The sequence below is a fragment of the Haliaeetus leucocephalus genome, unplaced genomic scaffold (genome assembly GCF_000737465.1).
Source record: "Haliaeetus leucocephalus isolate CR32 unplaced genomic scaffold, Haliaeetus_leucocephalus-4.0 Scaffold702, whole genome shotgun sequence".
Lineage (NCBI taxonomy): Eukaryota > Metazoa > Chordata > Aves > Accipitriformes > Accipitridae > Haliaeetus > Haliaeetus leucocephalus.
In genome coordinates, this window is record NW_010973138.1 from 605,929 (window position 1) to 615,581 (window position 9,653).

The following is a 9,653-nucleotide window of genomic DNA, read 5'->3' on the forward strand; positions in this document are numbered from 1 at the left end:
CCAGCTGCTTGGCAAGAATCGCCTGGGAATGTGTTGTCATGTGGCAAAGCTCATCTCCTTTTCGCTGCTTTCGGGAGGATTTCAGGGAAGTAGCATGAGAACGGGCAGCGTCCACAGAGCAGCTGGCACCCCTGCCAGTTCACAAACTGCTTTGCCCCAGGAAAAATTACTTCTGTGTCATTAAAGACAAAAACTTATCTTAAATATCATCAAATTATGGCAGATCATGATTTCTTTTCATAGAAAAGAGCAGAGTCTTCAAAATTTCTCCTTCAGAGATGAAAGTCAGGGTGAATTATCTCTGAGATTTCTCTAGGCAAAGATCACGTTATTGCCTTGACACGTCAGAGAAGCACTTATCAGCTCTCTGTGATGTAGAACTTCTTTTCCAAATCTCTCTCTTTTTTTTCTTTCTTTCTTTCTCTCTTTTTTCCTACTAAACCTCCACTACTAAGAAATACATCAGATGACCTCAAAGGGAAAAATAAAGTTGCAACTGATAAGCTGAAAAACAATACCGAGAAATAAAAAGTCACTTCTCTCAAGCTGAGCTGTAACTAGTATAGCAGTCTGCCTCGCTCCACCAAAGCTTGCCTACATTACATCATACCAACATCAGTGATGGGGAAAGGACAAAGAGACCATATTGCAATATTAGCTAGAGACAAGCGCAAGAAAAAAAAGAAGTAAAGCTGTCAGGAGAGCTAGAATTAAAACATTACAAAATATTGCATGTATGCAAACAATGGTGCAAGAAAACTCAGCACTGGGGGACGAAGGAAGATGTTGAAGAGTTGATCATCTGTTGATGAGCCATACAGTATTGCTTCTTGCTTACTTTCTGGGGCAAGCCCTGCCCTGGTGTGAATGGAAGAAGGAGGGCTGCACAACCATGGCTGCATTTCATGGCATGACAGCACACACAGAACCAGACAGTATTTGCAAGTACATCCCCACCTGTACTCATTGGAAGACTGACAGCTAATGACGTGCCGCTAATTTTAACACTATTCAGTGTATTAGACCAATTATGGAATCAGTCTTAATGTCCTGACAACTACATCTCCTAAAAGACTGGGTTTTTAGGGGAATTCAGCCAAACCACTCATCTGTCCTACAACCACATTTTTCAAAAGCCCGTATGCCACACGACACTGTATCTACACTTTGTATTGCAAATGGTATTAGAGGGAATTTTTTGAGTCATTTAAGGGCTGGAACAGCTTTTTACAATAGAATGGAACTACAGCTCTCATCAAATCTGCTCCTAGTAGCGGTTACATTTTTGATCAAATAATTCAATAAACAACGTAAGACATACAGATTTCAGTTCCTGTTCCTCACTACTTGGCACCCGTATCACATCCTGTTGTGTTACACAGTTTCCTATTTGACTGTGCTATGAGGAGAAATCAACCTTTTTCTAAATTTTTCTAATTCTAAAGACAACATTAAAACATTATTTTAGGTACGTGATGGGCACTGTTTTGGTCTGGACACTAATGTATCCAGGAATACAGTTGTGTTTTTTCTTCAAGGAGGAATATTCTCATATCAGAGATTATTTTCCAAAATTTGCTAGATTCTTTAGTTCATGGCAATGGCTTATAGCAGGACAGATGCATGTTTGTTTTCTATTGTAGTATTAAGACTATCGTTTACTATACCTGTTTTTCTTAAAATAGCTTTCTATATGGTCCATTTAGACTGTCAGTTTGGAACACTATATCAATTTCCAAACCCATGCTTAATATATTTCATTATCTCAAATCGGAGCTTATTCACTTTAACAATGTAATATTGACATAATCAAAACCATAAGCAAGTTACAATTTGATCTATAAAATGACTGACAATAGTTTTTCTTTTAATCTGCTTCTTAAAATTCTGCATGTCCACTGAGATATAAAACCAAAATCTTTAATTTGTACAATAAATATCTGTACCGCATTTTATACTTATGTCCTTAGAGTAAATTTTAGTCTTGAGCCTTTACATAAGTATATTTGCATTTGAAAGTATCTCACCTGTTCAGCTATTACCAAGATGGCTCTTAAGCATTTTCTCTGAACATTTCATTAGCTCTCTTCCCAGAAGATGATCAGTAACAAAGAAAGAACTTAATTGTATGACATCGTATGAATCTAATCGTATTATAGTTTGGGATGGCTGAGGTTTGAAATTAGTTTTGGTAGGTCCTATATACCTTAATGTTTTAGTTCTAACAAGAGATCAGTAGCTGTACGCACCATGAAATCCCTCTTCATGCTCTCTGTAGAGTTTGCCAGTCATTGGGATCCAGGCTTAGCTGTGATGGATATTTTTTACTTGCTCAGAGGATTTCCAGTGTGCTATGTGTTACATGGGATACGAAATGGCATGCTGAAGAAGTTGTCTGGAAACCAACATCTTCCTTTTGGGGAAGGAAAAGCCCAGCTGGATAGCCTCAAACTTGTTCCTTCTCTTCCTTAGCTAAAGGCATCTGCATCTGAGTTTGTTCTTCAGCTGTGCCCACTCTCTTGTCATTCTTATTGCTAATGTATTAAACCTGGGCAAAAGAAAATAATTCTTCTCCAGAAGGCGTTTCACACTCCAAAACCTGTGAACTCCATTTCCACAACAGTTTCTCTGATACTTTATCTAGTGTCCTTAGCAAATGAGCTTTTGCCAACTCATGATCAGAGCAAAGCATATCTGGCAGAATGAAGCTGAGTAAAGGAGCAGAGGGAGATTCAGACAGCAAGAGCTCTCTTTTGCTTGGGATCACTCACAACACAGGAGATCCATATAGGACAATGTGCACTAAGTAGGAGAGGCTCAAGAGACATTTTTAGCAATTACATACTGTTCTCAATACTTTTTTTTTCCAACACACCCACACACGCAGTGTGCAGGTAGAAGTATTGCCAAGTTATTCCCTTGCTTTTCTTAAACCAACAGGAAATCAACTATCTCATTATGCATGACTAATAAAGAACAGTGAATACCAGTGCTCCTTTCTACCAACATAATTAAATATATCATAGTTCTTCCCTTCTCTGGGTGTAAATAAATCGGTTGCCATTGCTGCCATGCACACAGAGCACGTCTTGCCTGAAACTGGTATTTTACAGTGCTACAAGTGTTCTCTTTTGCATGGGGCAGTCTTGAAAATTGGGATCTTTTTGGCCAATGCCCTGACTGTCTAGTGTGACAACAAATGTGAGACAGAGAGCGAACAGACAGACTATTGTTTTCTCTTAGTCCATTCACTTCCGTCAAGTGTATTTCTTGGCAGTTCTTTTCCACAGTGTCAGGCCAAGCTCACCATCTCAAAGGGTCTTCTCAGAATCATGAAACATTTTATTTGTAATCACATCTTTTCCCTCATTTCATCACCAGTCTGTTCTCAGCAGTCAGCTTTGCCATTTTACTCCAGATGCCTCCACTAGTCAAGGAAACTATTTGCTTCTGTGCAAACTGTCCTCCCCTCATCCTCTATTTTTAAGATGCCATGTCTCTCTTCACTTGCTACTTCTGCTAGCTTCTCTGTAGACAGAGAAAAAGTGTTGGAAAAGTGTTGTAAAATTATTCACACCTCATACCTTCTTTTGCTCTTTACCCATACATAAAATTGCACAAGTGGCCAGAGCTACTGTGATTTTTCTCTTGACCTTTTTCTCAGTTGCAAGTTATACTTTACTAGCTTTAGTGTCATGCACTGAAACGTCCACAGTGCAAAAGCCAGAGATTTGTAGAGACCATTTCATATGGATTTGGTATGTTTGAAATGTCACAGCACAGTCATCCGTTTACAGATGGAAGAACAAGAGGACCACACAATCCCTATTCCATTTGAGTATGATCTTGCTCGGCTGGCATCAGTATGGCATCAGTATGCTCAATGTGGACCGCCCTTCTACAGCAGCAGTGATCTGCTGCTTGAAGTGTTACTTCTTCATGTTTTCCAAGAAGAAAAGATTATGATCCTTAGGGCAGTGTTCAGTCCATTTTGAAAGGCTATTTTTGATTGATCTACCACTTTACATTATTTGGATTATGTGCTTTTTGCCTCCATTTTCTAACATCAGATTAGCTAACTTGGTCCGCGACTCCTTTTAGTCTTTCTATTAATTCTGCTCCTTATTCTGCTATGTCATCTGTACAGGTGACCTACCAAAAGGCAAACAAATTGCTTTGCAGTTATTTAGTTATGTGTTAGTTTAGGTGTTTAGTGCACCGGCCAAACATGACAGAGAACATAAAAGCACCATAACCCATGCTGGGTAGGCTGTAGTATTTTCATTTGATTGCTTTACTTTGAATATCGATGATCATCAGCTGCTTTTTTTCCCCCACGATATTCTCATTTGCAGGTATTTTCCACCCTTTTAATTAACTCTGATATGTGATGCACCAGAGTGCTCCTCTGCTTGTGACCCTTTTCCTGGCAATCACCTCGCATACTAGTAGCACTGCAGTCATGGAGAGTTTGATTAGATTTTTGGTAGAGAACCTGTACACTAAAAACATTATTAGGAAATACATGCTAGCTAATTTTTACATAGTCTTCCACCATTTAAATTTTTATCACAATGACTTTAAAGCTTTCTATCGCAGAATTTACTTGCTGAAAACATATATTCCAGGGTCCTGTAGACTCTGATGTTTCTATTGCACCTGAATTCAGCACTGATTTCTCCCCTTACAGTGAATGAATACTGTCCAAGTAATGCCAGTGAGGCCGTTGCTGTTAACAGCAGGGTACTACCTATTATTTCTGACCGAAGACGAAGACCAATTAGGCTTGAGGTCAGCTGTTGGTTTCCCAAATACTTCTTCTGGTCCTGTGACAATAGCTGCAGATTTTTATTTTTCTGTATTCTGGGGTAAGCCCCCCAACTCTAGTGTACATAATATCACTTCAAGGTTTTTCTAGTTAAAGTTATTCTCCATTTGCATGCAGTGCATGAGCTGGACCGTTTTGGTCATCTAGGCAATGTACCTGTTTAAAACGTGGTACTTGAAAGTTTGAGTAGTCCCTACTCTAGGCACTCCTTTCTAATGCATTTCCTTTAACTGTGTCTCCATTGTCTGCTGTAAACTTGCTACACCCTCATCACATAATTGTCTCTTAAGTCTGGCTGTTACCTTATTGCCTCTTATTTTGTCTTGGCATGTTTGTGCATGATCAGGAGAGATTCAGCACAGGCAACTGACTGGTGACCATACCTCTCTTTTGGTTTTATCACCATGTCATTGTGCCTACTGCTAATGACACAGGCATCTGATTTTCAAATGGGTGTGTATTTGCTTTGTGTGGCAAGGTTTTGGTAGTGGGGGGGGGGGGGCAGTTACAGGGGTGGCTTCTGTGAGAAGCTGCCAGAAGCTTCCCCTGTGTCCGACAGAGCCCATACCAGACGGCTCTGAGACGGACGCACCGCTGGCCAAGGCTGAGCCCATCAGCGATAGCGGTAATGCCTCTGTGATAACATTTTTAAGAAGGGAAAAAAAGTTGGGACAGACGGAAAACGGCAGCTGGAGAGAGGAGTGAAAACATGTAAGAGAAACAACCCTGCGGACACCAAGGTCGGTGAAGAAGGAGGGGGAGGAGGTGCTCCAGGCGCCAGAGCAGAGATTCCCCTGCAGCCCGTGGGGAAGACCATGGTGAGACGGGTTGTCCCCCTGCAGTCCGTGGAGATCCACGGTGGAGCAGATCTCCACCTGCAGCCTGTGGAGGACCCCACACCAGAGCAGGGGGATGCCCGAAGGAGGCTGTGACCCCGTGGGAACCCCGTGCTGGAGCAGGTTCCTGGCAGGACCTGCGGATCTGTGGAGAGAGGAGCCCACGGAGCAGGTTTTCTGTCAGGACTTGTTACCCCATGGGGGACCCACGCTGGAGCAGTGTGTGCCTGAAGGACTGCACGCCGTGGAAAGGACCCACGCTGGAGCAGTTCATGAAGAACTGCAGCCCGTGGGAAGGACCCAGGTTGGAGAAGTTCGTGGAGGACTGTCTCCCGTGAGAGGGACCCCACACTGGAGCAGGGGAAGAGTGTGAGGAGTCCTGCCCCTGAGGAGGATGAAGCGGCAGAGACAACGTGTGATGAACTGACCGTAAACCCCATTCCCTGTCCCCCCTGTGCAGCTGGGGGGGGCGGGGGGGTGGTAGAGAATCCAGGAGTGAAGTTGTGCCCAGGAAGAAGGGAGGGGTGGAGGGAAGGTGTTCTGAGATTTGGGTTTATTTCTCATTACCCTACTCTGGTTGATTTGTAATAAATTGAGCTAATTTTCCCCAAGCTGAGTCTGTTTTGCCCGTGACGGTAATTGGTCAGTGATCTCTCCTGTCCTTATCTCGACCGACAAGCCCTTTGTTATATTTTCTCTCCCCTGTCCAGCTGAGGAGGCGGAGTGATAGAACGGCTTTGGTGGGCACCTGGTGTCCGGCCAGGGTCAACCCACCACAGGGTGACATGCTCTAGCCACCCTAAAAATTTTTCAGCATTCAGTTATCCTCTGCTATTAATTTTATGTGCATTTCTTTCATGGTTGTCCTACTCCAAAAACGGTTCGAGTCCTCCACATCACATACAGTCATGTCATGCATTTTTCAGTTATCCCCAAAGGTGTTCAACTTGCCTGAGATTTTCTTCTATATATGTAGAAAGAGGTATGCCTCTGGTTCACAAAGTCTAGTCAGCCTCTCTGGATTCTCAATAATTGCATTCATGAGCTTCCCACTGAAGATGAGTGTTTTGCAGATACACATCTTTGCATGATACCCGTTTGAAAACAATCAGCTCTCTAGCGTGTAGATCACTTCTCTGTCTCACAGCGTGGAAAAATTAGAATACTGTTTTCCTCCTCTGTTTTTTTTCTAATTCTTCCCCATGTTTCTAGTTTCAAAGTCCATAGGCAACATATTTGCCACGCACAAGCCATAGGAGTTGGTTTCTTCTTCCGACAGTCTTAAACGCCTTAATTTGTGTCAAGTGGTGCAGACACATGTAAGAGAGGACAAATTAAGTGCCAACAATAAGTTATTTTTACAAATACCCTACTTTAGGAGCTCAGCTGTCTCTGCCTCTCTCTCACACTGAGACACACACACGTGCACACATGCACCCAGGAGGAGGGACCAAATGGATCATCTTTGAGCCACTTCTGTATCTCGAACGGAGAGTGCAGCAGCTGCCTAAGATTGCACCAATGTACTACAACTGGAACAGTGTTTGCACTTTAACAACCTCAAACATCTCAATTTTCTGAAGCTAAGATCCATCTTTCCTGTCGTAAGCATTGTAATTTTAGAAGCCTAATCAGACAGCTTTGCATGTGATTTGCCTTGTGAGTATCCTATATTGTAGCTTTTTTAACAAAAGAAAAAACAAAGTGTACATTTTTGCAGTACTAAAACTAGACCTTGGGAAATGAAGACAACTGCTGATAAAAATTGACAGTATTCTCTGATAGAAAGGAAGTCTTATCATAACTTTCAGAGCTACACGGAAGCAGCAATAGTAACTTTGAACCACATGTTAGTAGCAACTTTGATATATCAAACTTTGAAATTGGCCTTTCTTTGAGGTGGAGTTGCACAGAGGTGCTTTCCTGGCTGAATTTTTCTATAGGCATTTGGTAGTAGGGATGAGGAACCACATCTTCGATGAAAACTTTTCACATAGGCTTTTCAAACATCCTTGCCTGTTACCATTCATCTTATCTTTGATGTGATACTTGTAGGGGAAAGATCATGTAACTGAGGTTTGTATTTTGACCCTAAGCCAAATATCCTGACTGATTGCTAGTAAGTAACGCATTAACAAATCAATATCTAAAAGAATAAAAATATATTGCTATTCAGTACAAATAGAAGGAACCACATCAGCTGCAATGATCCTCCACTACAGCTGTTTCTTCTTTTTTGGTTGTGTGGAGAGAAACAGGGGAGAACGCCCCAAGGAACATCTTATATCTAGTGGCAGCGATTTGGCAGTGAGAGCCTGCTTTTATAAACCACAGTGTTGTCCAGTGTGTGCCATAGGAATGCAGTCACTGGCAAAAGAATATCCTTATATTTCAAACCCTCTGGGAAATCCTGCAGGTAGCCGCAACTTAGGACCTGCCTAAGGCTGAGCCTTAATGAAACACCATTTGGAAGAGACATAGAAGACAAAGCTGCCTTATGGATTAAAAACTCATCAGGGATTTCAGGCAACGCAGATTTAAAAGCCTGGTGCAGGCAGAGAAGAGGTTTGCACCTGACCTTTCTAAATCCCAGAGTCTCCTGGCTATGGTGACACATTTGCCTTGCTTATTCTGAAATTCCTTGCCACCAAAATTGGTATGCATGCGTAGTAACAGGCTGTTCTTATTCATCATATATGAAAAGAGCATGACAGAAACCATTGCAAAGAACATCAGAAGAGTGCATTCAAACTATGCATTTTAGAAAGAACAAATTTATATCCAGAACTCTAAAAATTCACCTATAAAGTTAAGTCATAAGCATTAAAGTCAGGAAGCTTTTAGCCACGAAGAACTGATTTTATATGCATCCCTGTTCACCAAGTGTCTGTTAGTAGAACAGCACCTAAAATATCAAAAGAGTAGTTCCCAAACTAAGGTACTCCATCAGGAAATATTTCAGTGAGAGGTGGGAGTTGGCTGCTGCCAATATGTTCTGATTTGACGGTAATTCCATAGGAATGTTTATCTTCCTTCAACTTTAAGGTAAATTAAACTGATCACTGATTTGCCGCGTATCAGCGGTACACAGAGAGGCTGAAGTAATGTTGATTTAAGGCTCAGGACGGAGACCCCCCGCCTGCTTCTTGCTGCTGGCTGGCCGCAGAAACGGCACTGAGACCTGCAGCTCTTGCACAACCCTGGAGTTTCTTGTTCGTCATAGACAACTTAATTAGCATTCCCAGGGTGTCTCAGGACCAAGACCAAATAAATCATTAACACGGCAATCTCTTTTGACGATTGATACTGCGGCATTCGCTTGCAGCGTGGCAGTGACAGCTCCGTGGTGTGCGACACCAGCGTTCGTGTTGGCGGAGGAGTCCCAGCCGGGTTGAGGTGCCTGGCAGTAAATAATCCAAACACCCACCGACGGGCAGCCAGAAACAAAACCGCTGGCGGCCGCCAACCACCGCTTCCAAATACCCCACTGCTGCTCCAGCACCCCCGATCGAGGCGATTCTGCCAGAACTTTTCTCTTCTGCGTCTCCAACCGTGGTCACGCGCCGCACCGGATCGCATTTATGGTTATTTACTAATTAGTCAGTTGTAAAACTAATGTCTTTCGAAACGCGGCTCGACAGCAGAACCCCCGGTTCCCTGGCAGGCTGTGCCAAGACTACTCTGTCCGTGCGTGTCGTCCCCCCCCACACACACCCCCCGTGGGCTCGGTGGGGACGGGCGAGTGCCCGGGCCCCCCCGCCCCGCCGGCCCGGTCGGTGTGGTGAGCCGGTAGCGGGACCGGCCGCTCACGGAAGGCGGAAATCCCCGGCGGGCAGGAGGCGTGGGGAGGGAAGGGGGAAAGGCCTAAACCGGACAGCCCTCGGTTCGGTACGGCACGGCACGGCGCGGCGCGGGCAGCCGGCAAACTTTCGCCCCGCTGCGATGGACACGCGTGGGTGAGTGGCGGCGCGGGGCTGGGGGAGCTGCCA